This window comes from Hipposideros armiger, unplaced genomic scaffold (genome assembly GCF_001890085.2).
Source record: "Hipposideros armiger isolate ML-2016 unplaced genomic scaffold, ASM189008v1 scaffold_303, whole genome shotgun sequence".
Taxonomy (NCBI): Eukaryota; Metazoa; Chordata; class Mammalia; order Chiroptera; family Hipposideridae; genus Hipposideros; species Hipposideros armiger.
Window position 1 is genome coordinate 2,232,895 of NW_017731653.1, and position 7,643 is coordinate 2,240,537.

Sequence of the window (7,643 nt, forward strand, 5' to 3'; positions counted from 1 at the left end):
TCTCTCTCTCTCTCTCTCTCTCTCTCTCTCTCTCTCTCTCTCTCTCTCTCTCCACACACACACATCTAAATGTCTAGCATCTACAAGTTGTTTACTATAGAAGATGTTCTATAACTTTTAATAAAGGTCTGGAACTTCTAAACTAAGACATCTCCATTCCCACTTCTTCCTACCCCCAAGCAGATTAAATTACATCATCTATATTCCTTGGTACTTCAGTTAAGTCTGTGAGCTATCACTTCACATTATATCTAATAGAACCACTACCATTGGCCTCTGAATTCTGAATCCCCAGATAGTTTAATACAGCTGTTTTTGTAAATTGAAAAAGTATCACAGCTTGTTTTTTTAACCTTTATTAAATTTATTGGGGGTGACATTTGTTAGTAAAATTATATTGGCTTTAAATGTATATTTCTATAATATATCATCTATAGATTGCAATGTGTGTTCACCATCCAGAGTCAATTCTTCCATCACCATATATTTGACCCCCTTTTCCCTCTTCTACCACACCCTCCCCCCGCAACCCCCATCTCCTCTAGTAACCACTAAGCTTGTCTGTATCTATGAGTTTTTGTTTCTTTGTTTATCTTGTTAGTTTGTTGCTTTCAGTTTTATATGCCACATATAAGTGAAGTCATATGGTTCTTGACTTTTTCTTTCTGATTTATTTCATTTAGTATAATCTCAAGATCCATGCATGTCGTCACAAATGGTGGTATTTAATCTTTTCTTATGGCTGTGTAATATTCCATTGTGTATATGCACCATATCTTCTTTATCCAATCAGCAATTGAAGGACACTTTGGTTATTTCTATGTCTTTGCCACTGTGAATAATGCTGCAATGAATATAGGGGCACATATATCTTTAGGGATAAATGTTTTCAACTTTTTGGATAGATACAGAAGAGGAATTCCTGGGTTGTATGGTAATTCTATTCTTAATTTTTTGAGGAATGTTCATACTGCTTTCTATAGTGGCTCTACCTTTACATTCCCACCAGCAGTGTCTGAGGGTTCCTCTTTCTCCACAATCTCTCCAACACTTGTTATTACATGTCTTGTTGATGATAGCCATTTTAACAGGCACAAGGTTGTATCTCTTAGTGGTTTTGATTTGCATTTTCCTAATGGCTGGTGAAGTTGAGCATTATTTCATATATCTGTTGGCTGTTTGTATGTCTTCTTGGAAGAAGTGTCTGCTCAGGTCCTGTGTCCACTTTTTAATTGGATTGTTTGTTTTTGTTGTTGAGTTGTATGAATTTTTTATGTATGTTGGACATAAGCTCCTTATTGGAGGTGTTTACAAATATCTTCTCCCATTCTGTTTCTGGCCTCTTTGTTTAGTTGATGGTTTCTTTTGCTGTGCAGAAGCTTTTTAGTTTGCTACAGTCCCATTCATTTATTTTAGTACTTCGCTTGCCTTTGAGGTCAAATTCATAAAATCCTCTCTGATCCCAATGTCCATAAGTTTAGTACCTATGCTTTTGTGTATGCATTTTATTGTTCCAGGTCTTATGTTTAGGTCTTTGATCCATTTTGAGTTAATTTTGATACATAGAGACAGATAGCAGTCTAGTTTCATTCTTTTGCATGTGGCTTTCCAATTTTCTTAGCACCACTTATTGAAGAAGCTTTCTTTTCTTTATTGTATGTGTTTGGCTCCCTAGTCAAAAATTATCTGCCATATATATGTGAGTTTATTTCTGGGTCTCAGTTCTATTCCATTTTGTGTGTGCCTGTTTTTCTGTCAGTAATGCTATTTTGATTACTGTCACTTTGTAATATAAATTGAAGTCAGGAAGTGTGATACCTCCAGCCTCGTTTTTTTTCCTCAGGATTCTTTGGCTATTTGGGGTCTTTTGTGATTCCATACAAATCTGATGATTTTTTGTTCTCTTTCTTTAAAAAATGCCATTGGGATTGTGAAGGAGATTGCATTAAATCTGTATATTGCTTTGGGTAATATGGCCATTTTAACCATGTTGATTCTTCTAATCCATGAACATGGAATATCTTCCCATTTCTTTGTGTCTTCTTCAATTTCTTTTTAAAATGTCTCATAGTTTTCAGTGTATAGGTCCTTCACATCCTTTGTTAAGTTTTCCCCTAGGTATTTTTTTGTTTGTTGCAATTGCAGAAGGAATTTTTTTTCATTTTTTTTCCTGAAATTTCATTGTTAGTATAGAGGAACACAATGGACATTTGCACATTGATTTTGAATCCTGCAGCTTTACTGTATGTTTGTTATTTCTAATAGTTTTTTGGTGGAGTCTTTAGGGTTTTCTATATGAAAAATAATGTCATCTGCAAAAAAAAAAAAGACAATTTGACTTCTTCATTCCCAATTTGGATGTCTTTTATTTGCTTCTCTTGCCTGATTGCACTGGCAAGGACTTCCAATAGTATGTTGAATAGCAGTGGTGACAGGAAGCATCCCTGCCTTATTCCTGATCTTAGAGGAAAAGCTTTCACTTTTTCACCATTACATATGATAGTGACTGAGGGTTTGTCATATGTGGTCTTAATTATGTTGAGGTAATTTCCTCCTATGCCCACTTTATTAAGCATTGTAATCATAAATGGATGTCGTATCTTGTCAAATGCTTTTACTGCATCTATTTGATATGCTTGTGTGATTTTTATCCTTTATGTATTATATCACAGATTGATTTGCATATGTTGAATCATCCTTGTACCCCTGAGTGAACCTCACTTGATTGTGATATAATCTTTTTAATGTATTATTGCATTGAATTTGCTAGTATTTTGTTTAAGATTTTGGCATCTGTATTCATCAGAGATATTGGTCTGTAGTTTTCTTTTCTTGTGTTATTCTTACCAGGCTTTGGTATCAGGGTAATGTTGGCCTCATAAAATGAGTTAGGTGACATCTCCCATCACCTATTCCTGCTGCATACACCTGCATACATACAGACCATTGACTCATAGTTGGACATCAGGGCCTCTCCAGACCGTTGACGTAATCCCTAACCCTGACCCTGACCCTTAACCCCCAACTCTACACCCATAAACCCCCAAATCATTAAACATTTAGCATATCTAAACGTAAATATCATTGCAAAACATCTTGAGATTAAATACAGCACAAGGAAAAACGATGCAATGAAAATACAGTAGACATCACATGACTGAGTCTGCTGCCAGCATAACCCAGTATGTTCCCGTGTAGGAACTTCTCATTTGGTGTGTTCTCCAGACAGTAACACAGGAAAACCACGCAGCTTAAAAGGAACCTTAAAGTATTTATGACTGTTGTCTAGGTCAGGGGTCAGCAAACTGCGGCTCGTGAGCCTCATGTGGCTGTTTGGGGACTTACATGTGGCTCTGAAGTAAAATTGAAAATGAAAATAAAACTATCATAATTTCATTTATAAAAACTTTAAAAGGACATTATTCACATAACAGTGATTTTATCTGTTGTATGGCTGTCGAATAATTTTTAAATTGTTGTGAGGGACAGGATTGGCTCTTCTGTCTCAAAAGTTTGCTGACCCCTGGTCTAGTTTCTCAAAAGGCCCTGAGGAAAAGAGTGACTCTTTTTCTGGTTTGGACAGTGTCGGAGCTAAGAGCTCAAACTGGTGTCTGCTTTGTGAAATGCAAAAGTAGTTTTATCAGCCTCATGCTTTTCGAGAGTAGTACAAACTACAAGTTCTGACCCTAAAACATTTAAATTGAGATGCCTGTTTTCTACCTTTTCACTTAAAGATGCAGATGATCCATGTTTTATATATTAATCGTGTGACTAAAATATAAAAATATTTCACTTATTGAAGTGTATGTGAGTTATCACAGTGAGGTCAAAGTACCATTTAATTGCCCGCACTCTTAAGTGCATGACAGTTGCTAAGAAAACAGTAAAAGGAGACATTTTCTTCACAGATATGAATGTCAAAAGTTGTACATTTTCCAATTCCAAATCACATAAGTAATGCTTTCTACTCCCTGCATTTGGTTGACTGTTGATTATTTTCATGGGACTATCACAGAAAGATCACAGACCACTTGACACTGTACATGAAGCAGGCAATGGTTTGCCCTTGTGTATTTAGATGTGTGTGAGATACCTCTGTCAGTTTCTGTGACTTATTTACCATTAAGGATGGATGAGGCAACATGAATGCCTATGGGGCCTGGAACCTCACATGTCCCATCATCTATTCCTGCTGCATACATCTGTCCAAATGGCTAACTTTATATATGCATATTTTCACATTATTTACATTATAAATCATTCTGTCTCGTTTTGGTTGTACACATCATTACGTCTGACATTCAGGGAACTGCAGTATGATGAATAAGATTTGTATAACAAGTTCTGCTTAAAATTACTGTGCCAAGCGGGATGACTGTATCTCACATTTGTGGGTGTTTAATGTATTTATAGTACCTTCAACGGAAGTACATCTTTACTCACTAAGGTTAAAGAGATACAACTGATATCAACAATAAAATTAAAATGCATACAATAAATGTGAACATGGTCATTCATTATCATTGTCAAATACTATGTTCACGATTGGTGAGAGGGTGAACACATTTTTGGCAAGTTTGTACTCGATGTGTTGCAGATTGCACCCTATTTGCGAGAGGGTGAACATGTTTTCTGAAAGTTTGGACTGGATCTGTTTCAGGTTGCACCCAATTTCTGAGAGGGTGAACTTGTTTTTGGAAAGTTTGGACTCTATCTGTAGCAGGTCGCACGCGATTGACGAGAATGTGAAATGCTTTCTTGAAAGCTTGGATTCGATGTGTAGCAGGTTGCACCCAATTGGCAAGAGGGTGAACTTGATTTCAGAAAGTTTGTACTCGATTTGTTGCCAGTATCACCAGATGGGTGAGAGGTGAACTCATATTCGGCATCAGGCCCCAGAGTCAAGGATCCAGGATCCAGTCCAGGGTCTGGGTTTATGGTTTATGGTTTTTATGGTTTATGACTTATGATTGGTCTAGGGGCTAGGGCTTGGGGCTTGGGGCTTGGGGCTAGGGGCTAGGGGCTAGGGGCTAGAAGCTAGGGCTAAGCGCTAAGGGCTAAGGGCTTAGGGTTTGGGTTTGGGTTTAGGGATTAGGAGTTAGGGTTTTTAGGTTTTGGGGGTTAGGGAGTTAGGGGGTTAGTGTTAGGGTTAGGGTTAAGGTTTAGGGTCAGAGTCAAGGGGTCTAAGGGGTCTAAAGGTCTAAGGGCCTAGGGTCTAGGGTCAGTAGGGTAGGGTCAGTAGGATCAGGGTTTAGGGTCAGGGTTTAAGGAAAGGGTTTAGGGTCAGGGTTTAGGGTTTAGGGTTGGGGTCGGATTCAGGTTTGGGCTCGGGTTCAGGGTTCAGGGTTTGGGTTTGGGTTTGGGGTTTGGGGTTCGGAATTGGGTTTAGGATTCTGGTTCAGGTTGGGATTTGGGGTTCAGGGTTTGGGTTTAGAGTTTAGGGTTTTGGGTTTTGGGTTTGGGTTCGAGTTCAGGGTTCAGGCTCAGGGCTCAGGGCTCAGGGCAGGAGTTTGGGTTTTGGGTTTGGGTTTTGGGTTTAGGGGTTTGGGGTTTGGGGTTAGGCGCTAGGGGTTAGGGGAAAAAATGAGTTAGGAAGTGTTACCTCTTCTTCAAGTTTTTGGAAAAGTTTGAGGAGGGCATGTATTGTATCATCTTTGGATGTGTGGTAGAATTCACTAGTGAAGCTACCTGGTCCTGGACTTTTGCTTTTGGTGAGGTTTAAGATGATTTTTCAATTTTCTTACTTTTGACTGGTCTATTTAGATTTTTCAGTTCTTCTTTGTGGTTCAGTCTAGGTAGGTATAGCTTTTCCATTTCTTCCAGGTTATTGAATTTGGTGGCTTATAGTCCTTCACAGTATTCTCATATGATCCTTTGTATTTCTGTGGTATCTATTGTAACCTCCTCTTTCATGTTTGATTTTTTTTATTTGTGTCTTTTCTCTTTTCTCTTTAGTGAAAAAAGTGAATCTAGGCAAGGATTTGGCAATTTTGTTAATCTTTTCAATGAACCATCTCTTTGTTGCATTAATTTTTCCTGTTGTCTTTTTGTTCTCTATTTCATTTAACTCTGCTCTGATTTTTATTATTTCCTTTCTTCTGCTGACTTTGGATTTCATTTGTTTTCCTTTTTCTAGTTCTTTAAGATGTAACGTTAGGTTGTTTATCTAGGATTTTTCTTGTTTCTTGAGATAGGCCTGTAATGATCTTAATTTCCTTCTTAATACTGCTTTTGCTGCATCCCAATAATTTTGATACAATGTATTTTTATTCTCATTTGTTCTGTGTATCTTTTGATCTCTCCTTTTGTTTCTCTTTGACTCAGTTGTTTTTTAGTAGCATCTTGTTTGACCTCCATGTGTTTGTGGTTTTCCCCGTTTTCTTTTTGCAGTTGATATCCAATTTCAAAGCATTGTGGTCAGAGAATATGGTTGGTGTGATTTCAACCTTCTTAAATTTGCTGAGGCTAGTTTTGTGTCTCAACATATGGTCTATCCTTGAGGATGTTCCATGTGCACTAGAAAAGATGAATACTCTGATGTTCTAGGAGGTGAAAGGCTCTATTAATGTCAATTATGTTCATTTGGTCTAATGTGGTCATTTAAGGCTTATAGTTCCTTATTATTGATTTTCTGTTTGGATGATCTATCCATAGCTGTCAGTGGCATATTTAGGTTCCCTACTATAATTATGTTTTTGTCAGTTTCTCACTTTTGTTCTGTTAGTAGTTGCTTTGTATATTTTGGTGCTCCCCAATTGGGAGCATATATATTGATAAATGTCATGTCTTCTTGTTATATTGTGCTCTTTATCATTATGAAATGTCTATCTTAGTCTTGTTGCCTTTTTTATCCTGCAGTCTGTTTTGTCAGATATAAATATGTCTTCACCCAATTTTTTCTGAATGCCATTTGTTTGGAGTATCATTTTCTACCCTTTCAATTTGAGTATATATTTGTCCTTGTAGGTGAGATGTGTCTCTTGGAGGCAACACATGGTTGGGTTTTGTTTTTTGATCCAATCCGCTACTCTGTGCCATTTTATTGATGAGTTCAGTCCATTTACATTTTGGGTGATTATTGACATGAGGATTTCCTGTAGCCATTTTATGGTTTGTATTCTGGTATCTTGATATGTTCATTTCTTTTAAAATTAAATTTTCAACCTCTTTGGTAAAAATATTAATTTTGTTCATTGATTTTTATTTCTGAGTTTATTAAACTGCCTGTCTAAACTGCCTGTCTGAGTTTTTTGCATCTCGTTGAGTTCTGTCAGAACTGCAATCTTGAATTCTCTGTCATTTAAGTCACATATATCCATGTCTTTAAGTTTATTTTCTGGAGATTTTTCATTTTCTTCTGAGCTGCCAGTGTTCATTTAGAGCTTGCTCAATTGTTTTTTTGTTTTTTGTTTTTTGGTTTTTTTAAAGATTTTTATTGGGGAGTTGGGGGGATGGGAACAGTGCTGGGGAATTGAGGAAAGGGGAACAGACAAGTTGCTGTCATTTTGTCCTTCAGTCTAGTTGTGGAGGACGTTGCTTCACTGGTCCAAGTTGGCACCATCATTGCGCTCTTCCTGGGCGAGGCAGATCAGTCGCCGGCTTCTGGACGGCCGCTCACTGCGGCTGCTGGACGCTCACGCTGG